Consider the following 9,518-nt stretch of genomic DNA (forward strand, 5'->3'; position numbering starts at 1 on the left):
ACCTTTAACTGCCGAGATAAATATTGTGTATAGGTTATACCTCTCGTTGTAATTAGTCAACGTCTCCCAGATGGTCTAGTGGTTAGGATTCCTGGCTTTCACCCAGGCGGCCCGGGTTCAATTCCCGGTCTGGGAAACTTTTTTCTTTTGAACTGAACTAGTATCCCCCTACTACCACAATTTGCCTCTTTGCAAATATAAACTAAGATTCTTACTATTGATGCAACGATGGTTTACCCTCTTTTATAGCTCATTATCTGACCGTTTTTTGTCGGCAATTAACTTATTTTGAAAGAAATAAACATTTCTCAACGCCCGGTTAGCTCAGTCGGTAGTCCCTTATCGGGCGCAAATTTTATTACAAATTTTTAAATAAAATTTGTATTTTGAGAATTTTTGTTCGTATATGAGCAGATTTTGTTTAGGATGATCTGTCTTAATTCCTTTACGATTTAAAAAGGAAACTATTGAAATTGATTTTTGAATGATGGTATTTGCTTCATACCTCTCGTTGTAAGTAGTCAACGTCTACCAGATGGTCTTGTGGTTAGGATTCCTTGCTTTCACCCAGGTGGCTCGGGTTCAATTCCCGGTCTGGGAATTATTTCTTTGTTACTAAAAGACCTTCAACTGCCAAGATGAATCTTGTGTATTGGTTTCAAATATCCCTGTACTGAGCAAATACATCTCCAAGATGGTCTAGTGGTTACGATTCCTGGCTCTCACCCAGGCGGCCCAGGTTCAATTCCCGTTCTGGGAAAATTTTTTCTTTTGAACTGAACTAGTATCCCCCTACTACCACAATTTGCCTCTATGCAATTATAAACTAAGATTCTTACTGTTGATGCAACGATGGTTTAACCTCTTTTATAGCTCATTTTATGACAGTTTTTGGTCGGCAATACAATTAATTTGAGTGAAAGAATGATTTTTCAACGCCCGGTTAGCTCACTCGGTAGAGCGTTGGACTTTTAATCCAACGGTCAAGGGTTCAAGTCCCTTATCGGGCGCAAATTTTATTACAAATTTCTAAATAAAATTTGTATTTTGAGAGTTTTTGTTCGTATATGAGCAGATTTTGTTTAGGATGATCTGTATTAATTCCTTTACGATTTAAAAAGGAAACTATTGAAATTTATTTTTTAAGTATGGTATTTGCATCATACCTCACGTTGTAAGTAGTCACGGTCTCCCAGATGGTCTAGTGGTTAGGATTCCTGGCTTTCACCCAGGCGGCCCGGGTTCAATTCCCGGTCTGGGAATTATTTCATTGTTACTAAAAAACCTTTAACTGCCGAGAAAATTATTTTGTATTGGTTTCAAATATCCCTGTACTGAGCAAAGACATCTCCCAGATGGTCTAGTGGTTAGGATTCCTGGCTTTCACCCAGGCGGTCCGGGTTCAATTCCTGGTCTAAGAAACTTTTTTCTTTTAAACTGAACTAGTATCCCTACTACCACATTGTGCCTCTATGCAAATATAAACTAAGATTCTTACTGTTGATGCATCGATGGTTTACCCTCTTTTATAGCTCATTATGTGACCGGTTCTTGTCGGCAATACACTTATCTTGAGATAAATAAACATTTCTCAACACCCGGTTAGCTCAGTCGGTAGAGCGTTGGACTTTTAATCCAAAGCTTAAGGGTTCAAGTCCCTTATCGGGCGCAAATTTTATTACAAATTTCTAAATAAAATTTGTATTTTGAGAATTTTTGTTCGAATATGAGCAGATTTTGTGTAGGATAATCTGTCTCAATTCCTTTACAATTCAAAACGAAAACTATTGAAATTGATTTTTTAAGTATGGTATTTGCTTCATACCTCTCGTTGTAATTAGTCAACGTCTCCCAGATGGTCTAGCGGTTAGGATTCCTGGCTTTCACCCAGGCGGCCCGGGTTCAATTCCCGGTCTGGGAATTATTTCTTTGTTACTAAAAAACCTTTAACTGCCGAGAAAAATATTGTGTATTGGTTTCAAATATCCATGTACTGAGCAAAGACATCTCCCAGATGGTCTAGTGGTTAGGATTCCTGGCTCTCACCCAGGCAGCCCGGATTCAATTCCCGGTCTGGGAAACTTTTTTCTTTTGAACTGAACTAGTATCCCCCTACTACCACAATTTGCCTCTTTGCAAATATAAACTAAGATTCTTACTGTTGATGCAACGATGGTTTACCCTCTTTTATAGCTCATTATGTGACCGTTTTTTGTCGGCAATTAAATTATTTTGAGAGAAATAAACATTTCTCAACGCCCGGTTAGCTCAGTCGGTAGTCCCTTATCGGGCGCAAATCTTATTACAAATTTCTAAATAAAATTTGAATTTTGAGAATTTTTGTTCGTATATGAGCAGATCTTGTTTAGGATCATCTGTATTAATTCCTTTACGATTTAAAAACGAAACTATTAAAATAGATTTTTTAAGTATGGTATTTGCTTCATACCTCTCGTTGTAATTAGTCAACGTCTCCCAGATGATCTAGTGGTTAGGATTCCTGGCTTTCACCCAGGCGGCCCGGGTTCAATTCCCGGTCTGGGAATTATTTCTTTGTTACTAAAAAACCTTTAAGTGCCGAGATAAATATTGTGTATTGGTTTCAAATATCCCTGTACTGAGCAAAGACATCTCCCAGATGGTCTAGTGGTTAGGATTCCTGGCTCTCACCCAGGCGGCCCAGGTTCAATTCCCGGTCTGGGAAACTTTTTTCTTTTAAACTGAACTAGTATCCCTACTACCACATTGCGCCTCTATGCAAATATAAACTAAGATTCTTACTGTTGATGCAACGATGGTTTACCCTCTCTTATAGCTCATTATCTGACCGGTTTTTGTCGGCAATACACTTATCTTGAGACAAATAAACATTTCTCAACGCCCGGTTAGCTCAGTCGGTAGAGCGTTGGACTTTTAATCCAACGGTCAAGGGTTCAAGTCCCTTATCGTGCGCAAATTTTATTACAAATTTCTAAATAAAATTAGAATTTTGAGAATTTTTGTTTGTTTATGAGCAGATCTTGTTTAGGATCATCTGTATTAATTCCTTTACGATTTAAAAACAAAACTATTGAAATTGATTTTTTAAGTATGGTATTTGCTTCATACCTCTCGTTGTAAGAAGTCAAGGTCTCCATGATGGTCTAGTGGTTAGGATTCCTGGCTCTCACCCAGGCGGCCCGGGTTCAATTCCCGGTCTGGGAAATTTTTTTCTTTTGAACTGAACTAGTATCCCCCTACTACCACAGTGTGCCTCTATGCAAATATAAACTAAGATTCTTACTGTTGACACAACGATGGTTTACCCTCTTTTATAGCTCATTACGTGACCGTATTTTGTCGGCAATACACTTATTTTGAGAGAAATAAAAATTTCTTAACGCCCGGTTAGCTCAGTCGGTAGAGCGTTGGTCTTTTAATCCAACGGTCAAGGGTTCAAGTCCCTTATCGGGCGCAAATTTCATTACAAATTTCTAAATAAAATTTGTATTTTGAGAATTTTTGTTCGAATATGAGCAGATTTTGTGTAGGATAATCTGTCTCAATTCCTTTACAATTCAAAACGAAAACTATTGAAATTGATTTTTTAAGTATGGTATTTGCTTCATACCTCTCGTTTTAATTAGTCAACGTCTCCCAGATGGTCTAGCGGTTAGGATTCCTGGCTTTCACCCAGACGGCCCGGGTTCAATTCCCGGTCTGGGAATTAATTCTTTGTTACTAAAAAACCTTTAACTGCCGAGATAAATATTGTGTATTGGTTTCAAACATCCCTGTACTGAGCAAAGACATCTCCCAGATGGTCTAGTGGTTAGGATTCCTGGCTCTCACCCAGGCGGCCCGGGTTCAATTCCCGGTCTGGGAAACTTTTTTCTTTTAAACTGAACTAGTATCCCCCTACTACCACAATTTGCCTCTATGCAAATATAAACTAAGATTCTTACTGTTGATGCAACGATGGTTTACCCTCTTTTATAGCTCATCATGTGACCGTTGTTTGTCGGCAATACACTTATTTTGAGAGAAATAAAACATTTCTGAACGCCCGGTTAGCTCAGTCGGTAGAGCGTTGGACTTTTAATCCAACGGTCAAGGGTTCAAGTCCCTTATCGGGCGCAAATTTTATAACAAATTTCTAAATAAAATTTGAATTTTGAGAATTTTTGTTCGTAGATGAGCAGATTTTGTTTAGGATGATCTGTCTTAATTCCTTTACGATTTAAAAAGGAAACTATTGAAATAGATTTTTTAAGTATGGTATTTCCTTCACACCTCTCGTTGTAAGTAGTCACCGTCTCCCAGATTGTCTAGTGGTTAGGATTCCTGGCTTTTACCCAGGCGTCCCGGGTTCAATTCCCGTTCTGGGAATTTATTCTTTGTTACTAAAAAATCATTAACTGCCGAGATAAATATTGTGTATTGGTTTCAAATATCCCTGTCCTGAGCAAAGACATCTCCCAGATGGTCTAGTGGTTAGGATTCCTGGCTCTCACCCAGGCGGCCCAGGTTCAATTCCCGGTCTGGGAAACTTTTTTCTTTTAAACTGAACTAGTATCCCCCTACTACCACAATTTGCCTCTATGCAAATATAAACTAAGATTCTTACTGTTGATGCAACGATGGTTTACCCTCTTTTATAGCTCATTATGTGACCGTTGTTTGTCGGCAATACACTTATTTTGAGAGAAATAAAACATTTCTCAACGCCCGGTTAGCTCAGTCGGTAGAGCGTTGGACTTTTAATCCAACGGTCAAGGGTATAAGTCCCTTATCGGGCGCAAATTTTATTACAAGTTTCTAAATAAAATCAGAATTTTGAGAATTTTTGTTCGTATATGAGCAGATCTTATTTAGGATCATCTGTATTAATTACTTTTCGATTTAAAAACGAAACTATTGAAATAGATTTTTTAAGTATGGTATTTGCTTCATACCTCTCGTTGTAATTAGTCAACCTCTCCCAGATGGTCTAGTGGTGAGGATTCCTGGCTTTCACCCAGGCGGCCCGGGTTCAATTCCCGGTCTGGGAATTATTTCTTTGTTACTAAAAAACCTTTAACTGCCGAGATAAATATTGTGTATTGTTTTCAAATATCCCTGTACTGAGCAAAGATATCTCCCAGATGGTCTAGTGGTTAGGATTCCTGGCTCTCACCCAGGCAGCCCGGGTTCAATTCCCGGTCTGGGAAACTTTTTTCTTTTAAACTGAACTAGTATCCCTACTACCACATTGTGCCTCTATGCAAATATAAACTAAGATTCTTACTGTTGATGCAACGATGGTTTGCCCTCTTTTATAGCTCATTATCTGACCGGTTTTTGTCGGCAATACACTTATCTTGAGAGAAATAAACATTTCTCAACGCCCGGTTAGCTCAGTCGGTAGAGCGTTGGACTTTTAATCCAAAGCTTAAGGGTTCAAGTCCCTTATCGGGCGCAAATTTTATTACAAGTTCTAAATAAAATTTGAAATTTGAGAATTTTTGTTCGTATATGAGCAGATCTTGTTTAGGATCATCTGTATTAATTCCTTTACGATTTAAAAACGAAACTATTGAAATAGATTTTTTAAGTATGGTATTGGCTTCATACATCTCGTTGTAATTAGTCAACGTCTCCCAGATGGTCTAGTGGTTAGGATTCCTGGCTTTCACCCAGGCGGCCCGGGTTCAATTCCCGGTCTGGGAATTATTTCTTTGTTACTAAAAAACCTTTAACTGCCGAGATAAATATTGTGTATTGGTTTCAAATATCCCTGTACTGAGCAAAGACATCTCCCAGATGGTCTAGTGGTTAGGATTCCTGGCTCTCACCCAGGCGGCCCGGGTTCAATTCCCGGTCTGGGAAACTTTTTTCTTTTAAACTGAACTAGTATCCCTACTACCATATTGTGCCTCTATGCAAATATAAACTAAGATTCTTACTGTTGATGCAACGATGGTTTACCCACTCTTATAGCTCATTATCTGACCGGTTTTTTTCGGCAATACACTTATCTTGAGAGAAATAAACATTTCTCAACGCCCGGTTAGCTCAGTCGGTAGAGCGTTGGACTTTTAATCCAACGGTCAAGGGTTCAAGTCCCTTATCGGGCGCAAATTTTATTACAAATTTCTAAATAAAATTAGAATTTTGAGAATTTTTGTTTGTTTATGAGCAGATCTTGTTTAGGATCATCTGTATTAATTCCTTTACGATTTAAAAACAAAACTATTGAAATTGATTTTTTAAGTATGGTATTTGCTTCATACCTCTCGTTGTAAGTAGTCAAGGTCTCCATGATGGTCTAGTGGTTAGGATTCCTGGCTCTCACCCAGGCGGCCCGGGTTCAATTCCCGGTCTGGGAAATTTTTTTCTTTTGAACTGAACTAGTATCCCCCTACTACCACAGTGTGCCTCTATGCAAATATAAACTAAGATTCTTACTGTTGACACAACGATGGTTTACCCTCTTTTATAGCTCATTATGTGACCGTATTTTGTCGGCAATACACTTATTTTGAGAGAAATAAAAATTTCTTAACGCCCGGTTAGCTCAGTCGGTAGAGCGTTGGACTTTTAATCCAACGGTCAAGGGTTCAAGTCCCTTATCGGGCGCAAATTTTATTACAAATTTCTAAATAAAATTTGTATTTTGAGAATTTTTGTTCGAATATGAGCAGATTTTGTGTAGGATAATCTGTCTCAATTCCTTTACAATTCAAAACGAAAACTATTGAAATTGATTTTTTAAGAATGGTATTTGCTTCATACCTCTCGTTGTAATTAGTCAACGTCTCCCAGATGGTCTAGCGGTTAGGATTCCTGGCTTTCACCCAGGCGGCCCTGGTTCAATTCCCGGTCTGGGAATTAATTCTTTGTTACTAAAAAACCTTTAACTGCCGAGATAAATATTGTGTATTGGTTTCAAATATCCCTGTACTGAGCAAAGACATCTCCCAGATGGTCTAGTGGTTAGGATTCCTGGCTCTCACCCAGACGGCCCGGGTTCAATTCCCGGTCTGGGAAACTTTTTTCTTTTAAACTGAACTAGTATCCCTACTACCACATTGTGCCTCTATGCAAATATAAACTAAGATTCTTACTGTTGATGCAACGATGGTTTACCCTCTCTTATAGCTCATTATCTGACCGGTTTTTGTCGGCAATACACTTATCTTGAGACAAATAAACATATCTCAACGCGCGGTTAGCTCAGTCGGTAGAGCGTTGGACTTTTAATCCAACGGTCAAGGGTTCAAGTCCCTTATCGTGCGCAAATTTTATTACAAATTTCTAAATAAAATTAGAATTTTGAGAATTTTTGTTTGTTTATGAGCAGATCTTGTTTAGGATCATCTGTATTAATTCCTTTACGATTTAAAAACAAAACTATTGAAATTGATTTTTTAAGTATGGTATTTGCTTCATACCTCTCGTTGTAAGAAGTCAAGGTCTCCATGATGGTCTAGTGGTTAGGATTCCTGGCTCTCACCCAGGCGACCCGGGTTCAATTCCCGGTCTGGGAAATTTTTTTCTTTTGAACTGAACTAGTATCCCCCTACTACCACAGTGTGCCTCTATGCAAATATAAACTAAGATTCTTACTGTTGATGTAACGATGGTTTACCCTCTTTTATAGCTCATTATGTGACCGGTTTTTGTCGGCAATACACTTATCTTGAGAGAAATAAACATTTCTAAACGCCCGGTTAGCTCAGTCGGTAGAGCGTTGGACTTTTAATCCAACGGTCAAGGGTTCAAGTCCCGCATCGGGCGCAAATTTTATTACTAGTTTCTAAATAAAATTTAAATTTTGAGAATTTTTGTTCGTATATGAGCAGATCTTTTTTAGGATCATCTGTATTAATTCCTTTACGATTTAAAAACGAAACTATTGAAATTGATTTTTTAAGTATGGTATTTGCTTCCTACCTCTCGTTGTAATTAGTCAACGTCTCCCAGATGGTCTAGTGGTTAGGATTCCTGGCTTTCACCCAGGCGGCCCGGGTTCAATTCCCGGTCTGGGAATTATTTCTTTGTTACTAAAAAACCTTTAACTGCCGAGAAAAATATTGTGTATTGGTTTCAAATATCCATGTACTGAGCAAAGCCATCTCCCAGATGGTCTAGTGGTTAGGATTCCTGGCTCTCACCCAGGCAGCCCGGATTCAATTCCCGGTCTGGGAAACTTTTTTCTTTTGAACTGAACTAGTATCCCCCTACTACCACAATTTGCCTCTTTGCAAATATAAACTAAGATTCTTACTATTGATGCAACGATGGTTTACCCTCTTTTATAGCTCATTATGTGACCGTTTTTTGTCGGCAATTAAATTATTTTGAGAGAAATAAACATTTCTCAACGCCCGGTTAGCTCAGTCGGTAGTCCCTTATCGGGCGCAAATCTTATTACAAATTTCTAAATAAAATTTGAATTTTGAGAATTTTTGTTCGTATATGAGCAGATTTTGTTTAGGATGATCTGTCTTAATTCCTTTACGATTTAAAAAGGAAACTATTGAAATTGATTTTTGAATGATGGTATTTGCTTCATACCTCTCGTTGTAAGTAGTCAACGTCTACCAGATGGTCTAGTGGTTAGGATTCCTTGTTTTCACCCAGGCGGCTCGGGTTCAATTCCCGGTCTGGGAATTATTTCTTTGTTACTAAAAGACCTTCAACTGCCAAGATGAATATTGTGTATAGGTTTCAAATATCAAGGTTCAAGTCCCTTATCGGGCGCAAATTTTATTACAAGTTCTAAATAAAATTTGAATTTTGAGAATTTTTGTTCGTATATGAGCAGATCTTGTTTAGGATCATCTGTATTAATTCCTTTACGATTTAAAAACGAAACTATTAAAATAGATTTTGTAAGTATGGTATTTGCTTCATACCTCTCGTTGTAATTAGTCAACGTCTCCCAGATGGTCTAGTGGTTAGGATTCCTGGCTTTCACCCAGGCGGCCCGGGTTCAATTCCCGGTCTGGGAATTATTTCTTTGTTACTAAAAAACCTTTAACTGCCGAGATAAATATTGTGTATTGGTTTCAAATATCCCTGTACTGAGCAAAGACATCTCCCAGATGGTCTAGTGGTTAGGATTCCTGGCTCTCACCCAGACGGCCCGGGTTCAATTCCCGGTCTGGGAAACTTTTTTCTTTTAAACTGAACTAGTATCCCTACTACCACATTGTGCCTCTATGCAAATATAAACTAAGATTCTTACTGTTGATGCAACGATGGTTTACCCTCTCTTATAGCTCATTATCTGACCGGTTTTTGTCGGCAATACACTTATCTTGAGACAAATAAACATTTCTCAACGCCCGGTTAGCTCAGTCGGTAGAGCGTTGGACTTTTAATCCAACGGTCAAGGGTTCAATTCCCTTATCGTGCGCAAATTTTATTACAAATTTCTAAATAAAATTAGAATTTTGAGAATTTTTGTTTGTTTATGAGCAGATCTTGTTTAGGATCATCTGTATTAATTCCTTTACGATTTAAAAACAAAACTATTGAAATTTATTTTTTAA

General features: G+C 38.1%; 33 non-coding genes across 33 annotated transcripts; all 33 read left to right on the forward strand.

Moving 5' to 3' along the window:
* The first annotated feature begins 64 nt into the window (after positions 1-64).
* On the forward strand, positions 65-136 carry Trnae-uuc (transfer RNA glutamic acid (anticodon UUC)). The gene has a single exon. It is a non-coding gene; the product is annotated as a tRNA-Glu (tRNA).
* An 801-nt stretch (positions 137-937) lies between these two features.
* Trnak-uuu (transfer RNA lysine (anticodon UUU)) lies at positions 938-1,010 on the forward strand. Its single transcript has one exon. It is a non-coding gene; the product is annotated as a tRNA-Lys (tRNA).
* A 180-nt stretch (positions 1,011-1,190) lies between these two features.
* Positions 1,191-1,262, forward strand: Trnae-uuc (transfer RNA glutamic acid (anticodon UUC)). Its single transcript has one exon. It is a non-coding gene; the product is annotated as a tRNA-Glu (tRNA).
* A 334-nt stretch (positions 1,263-1,596) lies between these two features.
* Trnak-uuu (transfer RNA lysine (anticodon UUU)) lies at positions 1,597-1,669 on the forward strand. Its single transcript has one exon. It is a non-coding gene; the product is annotated as a tRNA-Lys (tRNA).
* Positions 1,670-1,849: 180 nt separating this feature from the next.
* Trnae-uuc (transfer RNA glutamic acid (anticodon UUC)) lies at positions 1,850-1,921 on the forward strand. Its single transcript has one exon. It is a non-coding gene; the product is annotated as a tRNA-Glu (tRNA).
* Positions 1,922-2,008: 87 nt separating this feature from the next.
* On the forward strand, positions 2,009-2,080 carry Trnae-cuc (transfer RNA glutamic acid (anticodon CUC)). Its single transcript has one exon. It is a non-coding gene; the product is annotated as a tRNA-Glu (tRNA).
* A 393-nt stretch (positions 2,081-2,473) lies between these two features.
* On the forward strand, positions 2,474-2,545 carry Trnae-uuc (transfer RNA glutamic acid (anticodon UUC)). Its single transcript has one exon. It is a non-coding gene; the product is annotated as a tRNA-Glu (tRNA).
* Positions 2,546-2,632: 87 nt separating this feature from the next.
* Trnae-cuc (transfer RNA glutamic acid (anticodon CUC)) lies at positions 2,633-2,704 on the forward strand. Its single transcript has one exon. It is a non-coding gene; the product is annotated as a tRNA-Glu (tRNA).
* Positions 2,705-2,879: 175 nt separating this feature from the next.
* Trnak-uuu (transfer RNA lysine (anticodon UUU)) lies at positions 2,880-2,952 on the forward strand. Its single transcript has one exon. It is a non-coding gene; the product is annotated as a tRNA-Lys (tRNA).
* Positions 2,953-3,132: 180 nt separating this feature from the next.
* Trnae-cuc (transfer RNA glutamic acid (anticodon CUC)) lies at positions 3,133-3,204 on the forward strand. The gene has a single exon. It is a non-coding gene; the product is annotated as a tRNA-Glu (tRNA).
* A 177-nt stretch (positions 3,205-3,381) lies between these two features.
* Trnak-uuu (transfer RNA lysine (anticodon UUU)) lies at positions 3,382-3,454 on the forward strand. The gene has a single exon. It is a non-coding gene; the product is annotated as a tRNA-Lys (tRNA).
* Positions 3,455-3,634: 180 nt separating this feature from the next.
* Trnae-uuc (transfer RNA glutamic acid (anticodon UUC)) lies at positions 3,635-3,706 on the forward strand. The gene has a single exon. It is a non-coding gene; the product is annotated as a tRNA-Glu (tRNA).
* Positions 3,707-3,793: 87 nt separating this feature from the next.
* Trnae-cuc (transfer RNA glutamic acid (anticodon CUC)) lies at positions 3,794-3,865 on the forward strand. Its single transcript has one exon. It is a non-coding gene; the product is annotated as a tRNA-Glu (tRNA).
* A 178-nt stretch (positions 3,866-4,043) lies between these two features.
* Positions 4,044-4,116, forward strand: Trnak-uuu (transfer RNA lysine (anticodon UUU)). The gene has a single exon. It is a non-coding gene; the product is annotated as a tRNA-Lys (tRNA).
* A 339-nt stretch (positions 4,117-4,455) lies between these two features.
* Trnae-cuc (transfer RNA glutamic acid (anticodon CUC)) lies at positions 4,456-4,527 on the forward strand. Its single transcript has one exon. It is a non-coding gene; the product is annotated as a tRNA-Glu (tRNA).
* A 178-nt stretch (positions 4,528-4,705) lies between these two features.
* Trnak-uuu (transfer RNA lysine (anticodon UUU)) lies at positions 4,706-4,778 on the forward strand. The gene has a single exon. It is a non-coding gene; the product is annotated as a tRNA-Lys (tRNA).
* A 180-nt stretch (positions 4,779-4,958) lies between these two features.
* On the forward strand, positions 4,959-5,030 carry Trnae-uuc (transfer RNA glutamic acid (anticodon UUC)). The gene has a single exon. It is a non-coding gene; the product is annotated as a tRNA-Glu (tRNA).
* An 87-nt stretch (positions 5,031-5,117) lies between these two features.
* On the forward strand, positions 5,118-5,189 carry Trnae-cuc (transfer RNA glutamic acid (anticodon CUC)). Its single transcript has one exon. It is a non-coding gene; the product is annotated as a tRNA-Glu (tRNA).
* Positions 5,190-5,364: 175 nt separating this feature from the next.
* Positions 5,365-5,437, forward strand: Trnak-uuu (transfer RNA lysine (anticodon UUU)). The gene has a single exon. It is a non-coding gene; the product is annotated as a tRNA-Lys (tRNA).
* A 179-nt stretch (positions 5,438-5,616) lies between these two features.
* Positions 5,617-5,688, forward strand: Trnae-uuc (transfer RNA glutamic acid (anticodon UUC)). The gene has a single exon. It is a non-coding gene; the product is annotated as a tRNA-Glu (tRNA).
* An 87-nt stretch (positions 5,689-5,775) lies between these two features.
* Trnae-cuc (transfer RNA glutamic acid (anticodon CUC)) lies at positions 5,776-5,847 on the forward strand. The gene has a single exon. It is a non-coding gene; the product is annotated as a tRNA-Glu (tRNA).
* A 175-nt stretch (positions 5,848-6,022) lies between these two features.
* Trnak-uuu (transfer RNA lysine (anticodon UUU)) lies at positions 6,023-6,095 on the forward strand. Its single transcript has one exon. It is a non-coding gene; the product is annotated as a tRNA-Lys (tRNA).
* A 180-nt stretch (positions 6,096-6,275) lies between these two features.
* Trnae-cuc (transfer RNA glutamic acid (anticodon CUC)) lies at positions 6,276-6,347 on the forward strand. Its single transcript has one exon. It is a non-coding gene; the product is annotated as a tRNA-Glu (tRNA).
* A 177-nt stretch (positions 6,348-6,524) lies between these two features.
* Trnak-uuu (transfer RNA lysine (anticodon UUU)) lies at positions 6,525-6,597 on the forward strand. Its single transcript has one exon. It is a non-coding gene; the product is annotated as a tRNA-Lys (tRNA).
* A 339-nt stretch (positions 6,598-6,936) lies between these two features.
* On the forward strand, positions 6,937-7,008 carry Trnae-cuc (transfer RNA glutamic acid (anticodon CUC)). Its single transcript has one exon. It is a non-coding gene; the product is annotated as a tRNA-Glu (tRNA).
* A 175-nt stretch (positions 7,009-7,183) lies between these two features.
* On the forward strand, positions 7,184-7,256 carry Trnak-uuu (transfer RNA lysine (anticodon UUU)). Its single transcript has one exon. It is a non-coding gene; the product is annotated as a tRNA-Lys (tRNA).
* Positions 7,257-7,436: 180 nt separating this feature from the next.
* On the forward strand, positions 7,437-7,508 carry Trnae-cuc (transfer RNA glutamic acid (anticodon CUC)). The gene has a single exon. It is a non-coding gene; the product is annotated as a tRNA-Glu (tRNA).
* Positions 7,509-7,685: 177 nt separating this feature from the next.
* Positions 7,686-7,758, forward strand: Trnak-uuu (transfer RNA lysine (anticodon UUU)). Its single transcript has one exon. It is a non-coding gene; the product is annotated as a tRNA-Lys (tRNA).
* A 180-nt stretch (positions 7,759-7,938) lies between these two features.
* Trnae-uuc (transfer RNA glutamic acid (anticodon UUC)) lies at positions 7,939-8,010 on the forward strand. Its single transcript has one exon. It is a non-coding gene; the product is annotated as a tRNA-Glu (tRNA).
* Positions 8,011-8,097: 87 nt separating this feature from the next.
* Positions 8,098-8,169, forward strand: Trnae-cuc (transfer RNA glutamic acid (anticodon CUC)). Its single transcript has one exon. It is a non-coding gene; the product is annotated as a tRNA-Glu (tRNA).
* A 734-nt stretch (positions 8,170-8,903) lies between these two features.
* Trnae-uuc (transfer RNA glutamic acid (anticodon UUC)) lies at positions 8,904-8,975 on the forward strand. The gene has a single exon. It is a non-coding gene; the product is annotated as a tRNA-Glu (tRNA).
* An 87-nt stretch (positions 8,976-9,062) lies between these two features.
* Positions 9,063-9,134, forward strand: Trnae-cuc (transfer RNA glutamic acid (anticodon CUC)). Its single transcript has one exon. It is a non-coding gene; the product is annotated as a tRNA-Glu (tRNA).
* A 175-nt stretch (positions 9,135-9,309) lies between these two features.
* Trnak-uuu (transfer RNA lysine (anticodon UUU)) lies at positions 9,310-9,382 on the forward strand. Its single transcript has one exon. It is a non-coding gene; the product is annotated as a tRNA-Lys (tRNA).
* The last annotated feature ends 136 nt before the right edge of the window (positions 9,383-9,518 follow it).

Source organism: Ascidiella aspersa, chromosome 3, assembly GCF_963924565.1.
Source record: "Ascidiella aspersa chromosome 3, kaAscAspe10.2, whole genome shotgun sequence".
Taxonomy (NCBI): Eukaryota; Metazoa; Chordata; class Ascidiacea; order Phlebobranchia; family Ascidiidae; genus Ascidiella; species Ascidiella aspersa.